The sequence below is a fragment of the Protopterus annectens genome, chromosome 5.part1 (genome assembly GCF_019279795.1).
Source record: "Protopterus annectens isolate FY-2018-M chromosome 5.part1, PAN1.0, whole genome shotgun sequence".
Classification (NCBI taxonomy): domain Eukaryota; kingdom Metazoa; phylum Chordata; order Ceratodontiformes; family Protopteridae; genus Protopterus; species Protopterus annectens.
In genome coordinates this window covers 276329154-276341375 of record NC_056736.1, presented here as the reverse complement: position 1 = coordinate 276341375, position 12222 = coordinate 276329154, and the positions used below count along the sequence as shown (strand labels likewise).

General features: G+C 41.6%; 1 protein-coding gene across 1 annotated transcript in view; it reads right to left on the bottom strand.

Annotated features, from left to right (window-relative positions):
- Nucleotides 1-11697, bottom strand: part of IFNGR2 (interferon gamma receptor 2) — a gene marked incomplete in the record, with an annotated part of 238908 nt that extends 227211 nt beyond the window's left edge. Inside the window, 1 exon segment of the mRNA XM_044072944.1 lies at nt 11575-11697.
- Between the last annotated feature and the right edge of the window lie 525 nt (nt 11698-12222).

Genomic DNA, 12222 nt, shown 5'->3' with positions numbered 1-12222 from the left:
TACCTGGAACTCCTGTGGTCTTGGCACTCACTGACCCAGTGGGAGTGCAGGATAAATATCTGGGTGCGAGGAGAAAGGGGCACTGGCTCCAAAGTGGAAGGGGCCAACCGTCTAACTGCAGCAGTTAGAGCTTTCTCCATGGTCTCGAATGCTGGACCCCCAAGAGGAAATGGAGCCCAGAACCAAGAAAGACCGCCTTGGAACTGTGGTCACTCCCACTCCGAAGAGGCAGCTTCCAAGACCGAAGCCGGAGCTGAGCTGATCCATGCTGAAGCCCTAAGATGGACAGACAGCTCCAAAAAAAAAATAGGTGCTGACTCATGCCCCCTGGAGCTGGCAGGACAGACTGCTTCCAAATCTGAAAGGACCAAAGACAGGGATATCTTTGGAACCGATACAGTCAGTACTGGGCAGCTCAGAGCAGAGAACTCTTAATACTTCAGATGAAGTCAGAGGAAGAAAAATCAGGGGGTAAGGGAAGGATCAGCTCCCATAATCAAGAGGACTTTAGCCGAAGAGGTATTCAACAACCCTCTCGCTCAGAGTATCTTATTCACCAGCCTCTCTACATCATTTTCAGTTAAGCTCTTGATGGAATGCACAAGAAAGGGTGGAGGGCAATTTTGACCTTTCCAGAAAAGGTGAAGGTTGCCTTCCTGCCAAGGGGGAGACAGAGGGTGAATATGAGGTTCTCGGAATATCCATAATGGATGGCTCGTCAATTTAATTACTTGGTGCCGAAGTAGTCGATAATGAAAGAGATGTCTGCGCCGAAAGTTTGTCTCTCAAAAATTCCAGATGCTTCTGTATTGAAACGCTAGGTGCAGAAGACTTAGTTGGCTCCAATAAACTCGGTTCCACAGGTCCCTTTGGTACTGAAGTTTTAGTACAGGATTATGTTGGTTCCAAGGGTTCTAAAGGAACCGAAGACTTAGACTCTTTAAGGACGGTGCCGACAGAGTGGAAGGCACTGATAAGCTTCTCTTTTTTGGTTTCTCCAAAGCTTTGGTAGAAGAAGAGTAAGGAAGAGAAGACACATCGGTCTTACTCTTGGATATGTCAACATTGGATAAGGCCTCACTGAAGGCTGATGGAAGCATACCCTTCAAAATAAGTCTGTTATGTCTTTCCACTAGCTCCCTCTGACAAACTGTGACAGAGCAGTCTTTTTGAAGGTGAACAGGGCCTAGGCAATAAACACACAGCAAATGAGCATCTGACAGAAATTTTCTGCTTGCATTTCTGGCATCTTTTGAATCTAAAAACTTTAGGTTCATCAGCCATAATGAAAATTACAAAGTTTGTTAATAATTGGTGTCAACAGGGACTCACATAGGTAGAAAAGCTTCAGAAACAGTAACACTCACTAAAGAAGGAATTTTCTTTTCAACAAAAGGAGAAAGCAGCAGGAAGAAAAACTAACAAGGACAGTTAAGAATACACAGAAGTGTAGGGAAAGAGGACAGGACAAATCTAAAAAGGTTCTAAAGAAAAATAGAAAGGAAGTAAAAAAAACGTTCAAATTTTGAAATACGTCAAAAAAGCAAAACTTAGCTCGAGAGCAATGGTGAACACATCTGTCATGAAGATTGGCAAATGAGATCTGTGGTAACTAGGAGAGCAGCACTGTGGGCAAGGGTTAAGCTAGAGAGTTTTTGCAAGCTGTAATAATGGCCAAGTCGGGTCCGAGGCTCGGAACCAAACTCATATGTCGAGGATAAAATGAAAATGGTCATCATCAGATCTGGAGCTAGACACTTTGTGAACACTCTTGGTGCAGTGGATAGTCAAAAGGGTAAAGCAGAGAAATGAATGTGAATCAGACATGTAAAACCTTAAGAAAAGTCTGAAATCTGGATGAACAGGGATATGATAAGTGTCTTTTAAGTCTACTGTTATGTCTTCTCAATTTTCCTGGTAAAAAGTTGCGACGTGACATCATTTTGAATATGGGCACTTTCACAATCAGATTTAGGAAAGAAAGAAACAGAACAGGTGTTGGTCTTTAGGAACATCATTTTGTTTAAAAACATCTTCACTTATGACAAAGGCAATCACACATTTACACAAATCCAAAGAACCTGTACTGACATTTTCAGTTGCAAACAATATAAATCACATAAAATCTTCAATACAGTCACTGTCAGCCAAACATTAAATAGTTCATTCAATTCCTGCCTTCCCTTAAACCTCATTTCTTCTCCAAAACATTATTCTACATTTATTGTTCCAACAATTCCCACTTGTTTTTTTTTTCTATGTAATTTGCTCCTACCCTTTTCTAAAGATCCCATATCCAGTTCTTTTATCTCTGTTACTACATTCACTACTTCTAGTATGGTTGGATTAAACTCAGCAATGCCCAAGTCTAGGAAATGCTAATTTTTGTATCACAGCTCAAACAATAATTTCCTTAGTTACACCAATTTGTTCACTCAGCATTTCTAACAAAGTAGTCTGCAAGGAATTTTTTAACATCTGCCAGTTTCATTAGACTTCTAAAGTACATGTTCCCAATTGCCTCTTTCTTCTACATCACAACTTCCAACATTTGCAATCTACCTGAGGAAAAATTCTCTGAAGTCTGCCTTCCTATGCAAACACTTCCAAGCAAAGACCTTGAATCTTCTAAGCTTTGTTGCATATTTGGGAGCCATACATGTATCCTCCCATTCTTTCTTTGAGAATTACTTATCCAACCTCTCTTTCCAATCCTAAACCTTCTCTGACTGGTTCCTACAGTTATCATGCAATATTTTGTATGCCTTACTAATTATCACCTAACAGCAGATTCTGTTATAGATTCGACAAAAACTCTACCAGTGCTGATCTTTTGCTTAGGAAACCCCTACTTCTTTTTTTTTGCCTATACTATAATATCAGTCTTTGATAGGGAAGGTAATCTCAAGCCAGCAGTCCAAATGAATTCTTGGCCTCTTCCCACTCTATTACCTTTCCTTCTCTAATTATTTGCTCCTAGTATATTCTTTCCTTTGCCAGTTTTCTGCAGTAAAATTCCAGTCTGGTCTATATTAAAATCAGCGAACACTGATTTATCGACCTCATGTAAGCAAAAGCTTACAATCTCCAACATTTAGAACAGTGATTTTTTTTCCAAGGGTGTGCCCCCCCACACCCCTACTTAAATATACCAACTCCGAGGGCGCTCTACAAGGACGAAAACGGCAAAGTAACCGAGGCAGCCAAACGATTTCTTTCCCAGGGAAAGAAATCGCTTACATGCCGTTTTGCTATTTTGCCGTATCGTGCTTTCAAGTTTGATCAAGATGTATTCGAAGGAATGCGTCTTGGAGCATATAATAGGAACCCTTCCAGTCACCTCTTGCCCATTCTTCATACTCCTAATTGCAGTCATCCCTATTGGTAGAGTCTTTCTCCACTCCCATGTTAGTTTACTTCTTAGAATACACAGTGCTGCTTTATGAATACAACATCCTGTATGATTGTTATTCTCTAAGGATCTGCTTCCAAAATTCCACTCTCTCCTTACTTCTTGAGGTTCCCACATTTCATCATCATCCTTTTCCACTATGAATGACGGCTTTACGCTTGTGATATGTATAGCACCCTAACTACGCAGCTCAAACACCCCTTCAGATCAGCAAATCTCAAGGCCATTTTTCTATTGGAAAGATAGACTTATCCCACTTGACTCCTGCTCTCCCCCCCCCCCCCACATAAAATCCCTCAACTCTATCGCTATCCACTTTTCTGGATGACATAAATATGCCTGACCTGCAAATAAAAGTACATGGACTAAACATTTTCACTGCTTGTATCTTGCTATCCTTAAACAAGAGCTTCCACTTACACAGTTTTTGTATAATCTTTCATTTAGTGTCTTCCCACATATCCTTAGCGGCCATACCAGAATCCCCTTTATCCCATACTCTAAACCATATTTATGGGAACATGATAAAATGATGTAGGTATCATTGAACCAATTTGTGTGTGGGTAACAGTTTACCTCTATTGCCTTTCTTTTATCTGCATTTATTTGGTATCCCAAAAGGACTTGAAACCGTCATGGCATGTTCCCTAACGTCATCATCATCCCCTTTTTTCCCCATTTACATGGGGTCGGGGTATCGTATTAACTGTCACCAACTCTCTCGATTCAGTGCCACTCTCCTGCCTTCTTCAACACTCATGCCTGACTGTCGCAGATCTTCTTTCACACAATCCATCCACCTCTTTGCTGGATGCCCCCGCTTCCTCTTACCTTCTTCCTGTCTGTCCCAAATCTCCCTCACCAGATTGTCTTCTGCTTTGTCCCAAATCTCCCTCACCAGATTGTCTTCTGCTTTTCTACACATGTGCCCATACTATTGTAATCTGTTCTCTTCGATCTTTTCTGCAATTGGAGCTACTTTGGCTTCTGCTCTTATGTCCTCATTTCTTCGCCTGTCCCGCAGTGTGCATCCTACCACCTTTCTCAGGCACTTCATTTCCATCACCTCTAGATTCTTCAACTGTTCTGCCTTTACTGCCCAGGTTTCTGTACCATACAGTAGTACTGGTCGCACCACTGTCTTGTACACCTTACTTTTCAGCTTCTTTGGCATTCTTCTGTCATAGACTACACCTGATACTCTATGCCAGTTGGCTGGAGCCCCTCTGATTCTAGCTTTGACCTCTTCATTCAGACTACCCTTCTCCTCAACCACCCCTCCCAGATACTTGAAGCTGTTTTTACCTGTTCCACTATCTTCCCATCTATCTCTATTCTCAGCTTCTTCTAATTTCCCCAATCTGCTGCCATTACCACTGTCTTATCTGTGCTTAGTTTCATCCCATGTGACTTCAGATTTGCATTCCATTCTCCTACCCTTTGCTGAAGTTCTCGATCAGAGTCTGCCTGTACTGCCACATCGTCTACATACAGAAGCTTTGTTGCTCTGACCCCTCCAACCTGTTTGCTGATGTAGTCCATTACCAGTATGAACAGCAGTGGGCTCAGAGCTGAACCCTGGTGTACACCCACTCCCACTGGGAACCCCTCAGTGAGGCCAAACACTGCTCGTACTTGAGTCACTGGGTCCTTGTACATAGCCTGTACTAATTCTACCAATGTTTCTGGGACTTCAAACCACCGCAGTACTGCCCAGATCAGCTTTCTTGGGACCTTGTCATATGCTTTCTCCAAGTCTAGGAAAGCCCAGTTTGACTCTCTCCTCTTCTCTAGTTTCTTCTCAAGTATCTGTCTCAATGCAAACATCGGGTCAATTGTGCTGCATCCTGATCTGAATCTGAACTGTTCATCTCCCATCTTACATTCTACTACTCTGCGTATCCGTTTATCAATCACCCTCTCCAGAACTTTCATGCAATGTGGTAGGAGTTTGATGTCTCTGTACTGTCCACAGTTGTGGATGTCCCCTTTGTTCTTGTACACTGGCACAAGTATGCTTATTCTCCAGTCATCTGGGATACGCCTTTCTCTCCACACTGCAATTAGTACCCTCAGGAGCCATTTCTCCCCTAGCTCACTCAGCATCTTTATCATATCTGCTGTGACCTCATCTGAGCCTGCTGCTTTCCCGGACTTCATTTTCCTTAGTGCTGCTCTTACTTCTAAGCTGGGCTGCTCTTCTACTCTCATTGTAGGCTGTTTCTGGGGCAGTACCGCTTCTGTGGGGTTTTCTTCATTCAGAAGCTGCTGGAAATACTCCTTCCATCTGCCTTTGATGTCCTGTGGGCTGGTAAGCAGGTTGTTGTTGGAATCCCTTATGAAGGGTGTCTGACTATCTTCTTTATCTTTCTGTCTTTGCCTTGCAACCTGGTATAGTTTCTTTGTGCCCCTTACTGAGTCACTTTCCAGAAGCTGCCTCTGATGCCCTATTCTTTGCTATTGCAACTTCTTTCTTAGTTTCTTTGTTAGCCAACCAGTAGTCCTTCCTAGCTTGGTCAGTCTTTTCAATCTCCCACTTCTTCCTGCACTCCTTCTTTCTTTTGATTACTTCCTGCACTTCTGCATTCCACCACCAGCTTTCCTTATGTACCTTATTTCAATACCTGGCTCGGCCACATATCTTTTCTGTAGTCCTAACACATGCTGTTTTTAGGCGCTGCCACTCTTCAACTCCACCTATTTCCTCCTCTTCTTGGGGTGCTAGAGCTCTGAGTAATTCCTTGAACTGCTGTACTTTCTCTCCAGTCAACTTCCGGGTCTTCAGCCTGGTCTCTGTTGACCTTAGAGCCTTCTCTGACCACTGCTTGCAGCTGATTGTGGCAACTACTGGTTTATGCTGTGAACCGACTGTTTCACTGGGGATGACTTTGCAATCATGGATTCTACCCCAGTGCCTTTTCCTTACTAGAAGGAAGTCTACCCGAGTTGCATGTTGGCTACTCTTGTATGTGATCTTGTGACTGTCTCTCTTTCTGAACCATGTGTTGGCTACTATCAAGCCATTTGCCAGACAGAAGTCTAGAATGGCTTCTCCTCCTTTATTCCTACTGCTCCACCCATGTGGACCCAGGCAGCCCTCATATCCTGTTCTGTCTGTCCTGATATGTGCATTTAAGTCACCCATTATCAACACCAATTCATGTTGTCCTGCTTTATCTAGTAGGTCCTGCAACTGCTGTCTGAATGCACTCTTTTCCTCACTATCACAACCCTGCTGTGGGGCATAGGCTGAGATTATGAATACTGTCCTATCATTACACTGGAGTCTGATTGCCATGAGTCTGTCATTAATTCTGATGATATCCCTCACTAACTTATGAAGCTTCTGTCTCACCACAATTCCTACACCATTTCTAGCCTGTCCACCACCTAAGTAGTAGAGTCTGGATCCCAAGCCAAGTGGCTTTGTTGCACTGCCCTTCCATCTTGTCTCTAGGATACATAGGATGTCCAGCCTCCTCCGTATCATCATGTCATTCACTTCTAAGCTGCGTCCTGTCAGTGAACCTACATTAAGCGTAGCAATTCTCAGTTCATGTTTGGCAGGTTGGTTGGTTTTATGTCCGGCTTTCACTCAACAGAGCTATCCCAGGTAACCCAGGCTGGGCAACTAGACACCGGCCAGCCAGTAGCCTATTGACCCAGGGCTGCTGGGCTTTTTTTATGGCGGGCACACACTGGCCAATAGGGGCACATATACCCCTCCCACCGTTAGCATGGGTCCCTGGCATGGGTCAGAGAGTAGGCTGGGTCCTCAACTCACTTATCACCGGTAACTACCCATGCCCATTTTTTTGGCGACAGTCAACATGACCGAATCACCTAGAGCCATATTTTACACAGTTCAGTGGCTAGCCCTGCCATGGTGTGCAGTTTGTGATCGTGTTCTCCTATCTTGAGGATACTGCGCACCACAATAGATGCCCAAAGCAGTTTTCTCTAACTACCCCCAAACAATTTCCACTACCCGTTCCTTAAACTTCTCTGTTTAACAGACAGGTGGTGAAATACCAGAGTCTCATTTTTATTTTAATTATTAGCACGTGATCTGAAATTGTTATTGAATGCATATAAAAACTTTCAATTAAATATACATGTTCCTGAGAAATATAATTTCTGTTTAGCCTAGCCCAGTTTTTGTACCTTGGGGAATAATATGTAAATTTTATACAAGCTCCTACTACTGAATTCACATCCATCCACAACCCCCCCGCCCCCTTATCCCATTTTTGCACATGAGGTTGGGGTGTCACCAACAGTGACAATCACCCATATTAAATATTTTTTATAAATTTCTTCAAAATTCTAGCCTCTTCCTTAATAGCTCCATTGATGCATCCTCACTGTTGAATATCAAATTCCATTCCCCAACTAGAAGTAATATTCAGTGTTGAAAGCCGATTTCTCCCAGAATTTTTTAAGCTCCATCATAGCAGTTTTAGGTAGAATATAAACATGTGCTGGCCTAAACATCCTCACTTGCCAGTAGCCCCTTACTACTACAAATTTACCATTATCTATTTTCCCCTCTTCTATCACTACTGGAGATCCTCTAGCAATTAATACAAGTACACCTCTTTTTCTTTGTCACAGACATTCTGCTGAATAATACCAAAATAATTTTATCAAATGCAGAAACTCAGTTCTTTCTAAATTTGTCTCATACAGCATAGCTACTTGCAGTCTTGCATTTTTTTAATATAAATTCACTACTTTCTTTTTTTGTATATACCTGCGAGGCTATACTCATTTAACGATAATGTGGAAAGTGTTGCCATTATAATTTGAAGTTATTATTCTCACTTGTTATGTACAAAAGTATCTAGTCAGCTTTTGAGTTACATGCACGGTACTAGGAACATCCCTGAATAAAAGCCCATCCCCACCTGAGAAGAAGGAACAGGCTGCATCACTGCTTGGGACAGCAAGCAATAACAAGTAGAATAGCGTTATCTGGAGGATGAGAAATTACTCCCCTGGAAAGGAAGACCTTCTTCATACTGCCATCTTTAAAGTTGACAACTAATTTTCTGAACTCATTTTTCTGTAACACTCAGTTATCAAACAGAAAAATGGGGATTCAAACTTTCAGTGTGGTAGGGTGTCACAAGATCAATTGTACAACCATTCTGACTTGTTGGGTTAATCTTGGTTTTGGGAGGTTCGCGACTTCTTTTTGGAACCCCCTTGCCATTTCTTCTTAAACCCATTTACCTGAATTTTGCCGAGATTGTTTATTCTGTTTTTTTGCCAAAATTGGATGAGGAGATAGAAAATCCCTTGGACATTTTAGAAAAGGAGAACTGAAAAATCTTGAGATTCCCTAGATTTGCTTGCCCCTTTGATCACACTTTTTGATCACTTCTGCAGCAGAAGAGCCAAATGCAATAGCTATCCAAGGGAGAATTTAAAATCTCATTTTAACATCAACTGGGAGGTTCCGAGAATGCAGCCATGGAAACCTCTTTAAAATAGTATCAGTGGCCATAGCCCTAGAGGTAGTATCAGAGTCATACATGCAGTGTAAACAATGGAGTAGTGACCTGTGCAATAAAGCAGATTTTTCCTCACAAGAAACAGCAAATAAAACATTCCTCATATTTTCACAACTTGTCAGAACACACTAACATACAAACCTTACAATTCAAAACTCTGAAATTCAAAGGTGCACAAGCATACAATTTTTCCCATAACCATTAATACTTTTCCCATCCTTATCATAAGAGTAGGATTGGAATTAACCAAGTACTTCATACTTCAGAGCAGTGGGATCAACTAAAGCTATAGTTGCTGGGTCAGGTTTGGGAATAGTACATACAAATTGAAAAATGAGAAACTTTACACATCCTATCTGCCTTTTTAGGGGCAGCTGGTACCCATCCTCTAAACCAGACAAGGAAAGAGGAATGGGTGTGGTTTCTGAAATATCTCACTGAAAACACTGGCACATTCCAGCAATAGTCTCAGAATGAGAAACCTCCACAGGCGCATTAGACACTGAACTCTCCTCACAATCTGAATAAAAAATCTGAAGAAACAACCCTGTATCTGTCCTTGCATCTTCCTGTTGCGATTAAGAATCTTGCATTTCTTTACCAGAAACTACTGTACGAAAACGATCAACAGCCTGGATTAAACCATGAGCCTGACCCATTAAACTACTCCTATACAAATGAATCTGAGTAGGAGTAGATACAGTAAACTCCCAGTTAACCGGAACTCAAGCAACCAGGAAAAAAAATTCTGAAGAAATACAGTACAATTTTCATGTGATGCTCTTTGTCATACCCCCCCCCCCCGCAGAAACATACCTTATGTTTTTTAGAGTTTTAAAAATTATAGGAATAAATTCCCTCTTTCCCCAACCTAAGAACAAGTCAAACCAAACAAATAGTATAGGGTACAGTATTAGGCCTATTTTTAATAGTAACTCTCAAGCAAACAGGAACTACAGTTATCTGGCATCTACCAATCCCCATGGGTGCCGGTTAACTGAGAGTTTACTGTACCTGCTTAGCTTTTTTTTTGACAACAAAATGGCCCAACAATGCTACTAAGGGCAGCAGCTGACTTCCCAGGGATGGACACAGCATTCTGACACGAGAGAAACCTCAGGACCAAGAATAGTGGCTCTCACTTGCCCACTGAGGAGACCTCAGCAGCCATACATGGCTAACTCACAGTCCACAGAGGCTGGAGGTGCTACACTAGCAGGATCACAAGTAAAAGATGACTGGTCTGACGTACAACAAATTGCCACAGTACAGTGACCCACCTAGCTCTTGTGACAAAGGCTGTTTGCTTAACTTTTTCCTTTTTGTGCCTGAAAGGACAGACTGTGGAACCAGTAGTCTGTTTCATAAAGCCGAAAACTATGCCTTTTTCCTGGGGGAGACTAGCAGCAATTGCCAGTAAACACCATCAGTCCACAAAAGTTACTGAGAGAAAACACAGTAAAAAGCACTACCATGCCAGCCCCACAAATGAAAAATAAACTTTAACTACAGAAAAAAAAATGTTTTCAGTTACTGTACAACTGACAGAAAAAAAACAAGTGCTCCGTTTAAAAGTATGTTACGTGCTGAGACAGTCCAAAAAATTAAGAAAACGGAACAAAGGTTACTATCAGCCCAGCAGAGGAATGCACAAGCTGAATGTCGACCCTTGAAAGTCTCAGGAGGAGAGTACTCTATAGCCGCAGTACTTGAGCTGCTTGACAGTTTGGATGCATGTAACGTGCCCTGAAGCTTTGGAAGCTGGCTGTCTGTTGTACCCTTGGCACGATATAACCAATATAGCTAAGGCTACTGCATTGATCACTATGATGAACATCAAACAACTGGACTGTAAATGTCGGTCAGTAAAGTGTAAAATAGTTGATACAACTGTTTCCTGCAACTCACAGAAGAAAAAAAATATTCCTCTCCACCAAACCAGCTTTCAAAACATCCAGAGCTCAATTCCATACCTGCGTGGCAGGCAACATTTCTCTCATCATACTGCCAGGTTGACTTTACAGCACTTAAGCAGTCCTAGCTACAGGAAACCAGGGCAGAGTGGAGAATACTATAAAATAAAACATATAAAATAACATAAAATGAAGATAATGTTAAAAGCGGGACTGAAGCATTTTTTGCACCGATTTCTGAACACAAATAAAGGAATACATAGGTAAAAAGGAGGTCTGAATATCAGCAGAGGATTTAAGAAAATGTCTTGCCAAGCAGATGATCATTAGATCTCTTGACAAAGAAAAGCAGATGAGCAGAAAGGGAAAGCAATCCAGAATTTACATAATTAGGGTCAGCCAAAAAGTGTGCATTTCTTTGAGTGGGTGAGGAGGTCTGTGTTCTTTAGAAAGGCCTGCTCACATTTTTTTTTTTTTTACATTTAGTGTGTGTGTGTGTGTGTGTGTGTGTGTGTGTGTGTGTGTGTGTGTGTGTGTGTGTGTGTGTATAAATATGCATACAAGCAGCAATTTGAATATTTTTCCCCATGAACACTATAGCTCTGAATACATGTTAAGGGAATAAAAAAAATAGAGTGACAGAATCAATTCAAATAAACCCATAAGACAAGCTGTGCAAATGTGCATTAGGTTTACTTATCAGTACTTTCTACAAAATATTGAATTACTTTACCTTTCGTAAGATACATTGTACTTGACTGTATCATTCTCCAATATTACTGGATCCCACAACAAAATACTCTTGAAATTTAATGAATGAACACGAATGTTCTGTGGTGTTGGTAACACTGCCAGTCCTGTTAAAAAAAAAAAATTCAGAAAAAATTAGAAAGTACAGTTGTGTAAAATCTTTACCACAACAGTAGATGTCCTTGCCTTCACTGCTGCAGTATTCATAACTTATGGGATTCCCTAATGTGGGAGCCCGATGTCTGGCCAGTCTACCAAAGCCTACCATTGCTTTAAGGTACACTGAATGTCATCCAAATGGTCCTCGCATAGCGTAGGGCATAAAGGTGACATTCAGGCATACCACCCTCAGAAATGATTCCCCAGTAGGAACAGCAGTCCAAGGAAAACCAAACAGAAGCTGCAAATCCAAGAATGAAAAAAAAAAAAAACAAATAGGGGAGGGAAGGAGTGAATATTGCATTGGTGAAGGCAAGGACATCTATCATTATGGTAAGATTTTACAAAACTGTACTATGTCCTTATATTCACCACTGCAGAATTCACAACTTCTGGGAGAGTGCCAAAGCTCAATAAGAAACTTGGGAGGAGGAAGCAGCAGCAGAGCCCTCTAAGAAGCAATGAAGAATAG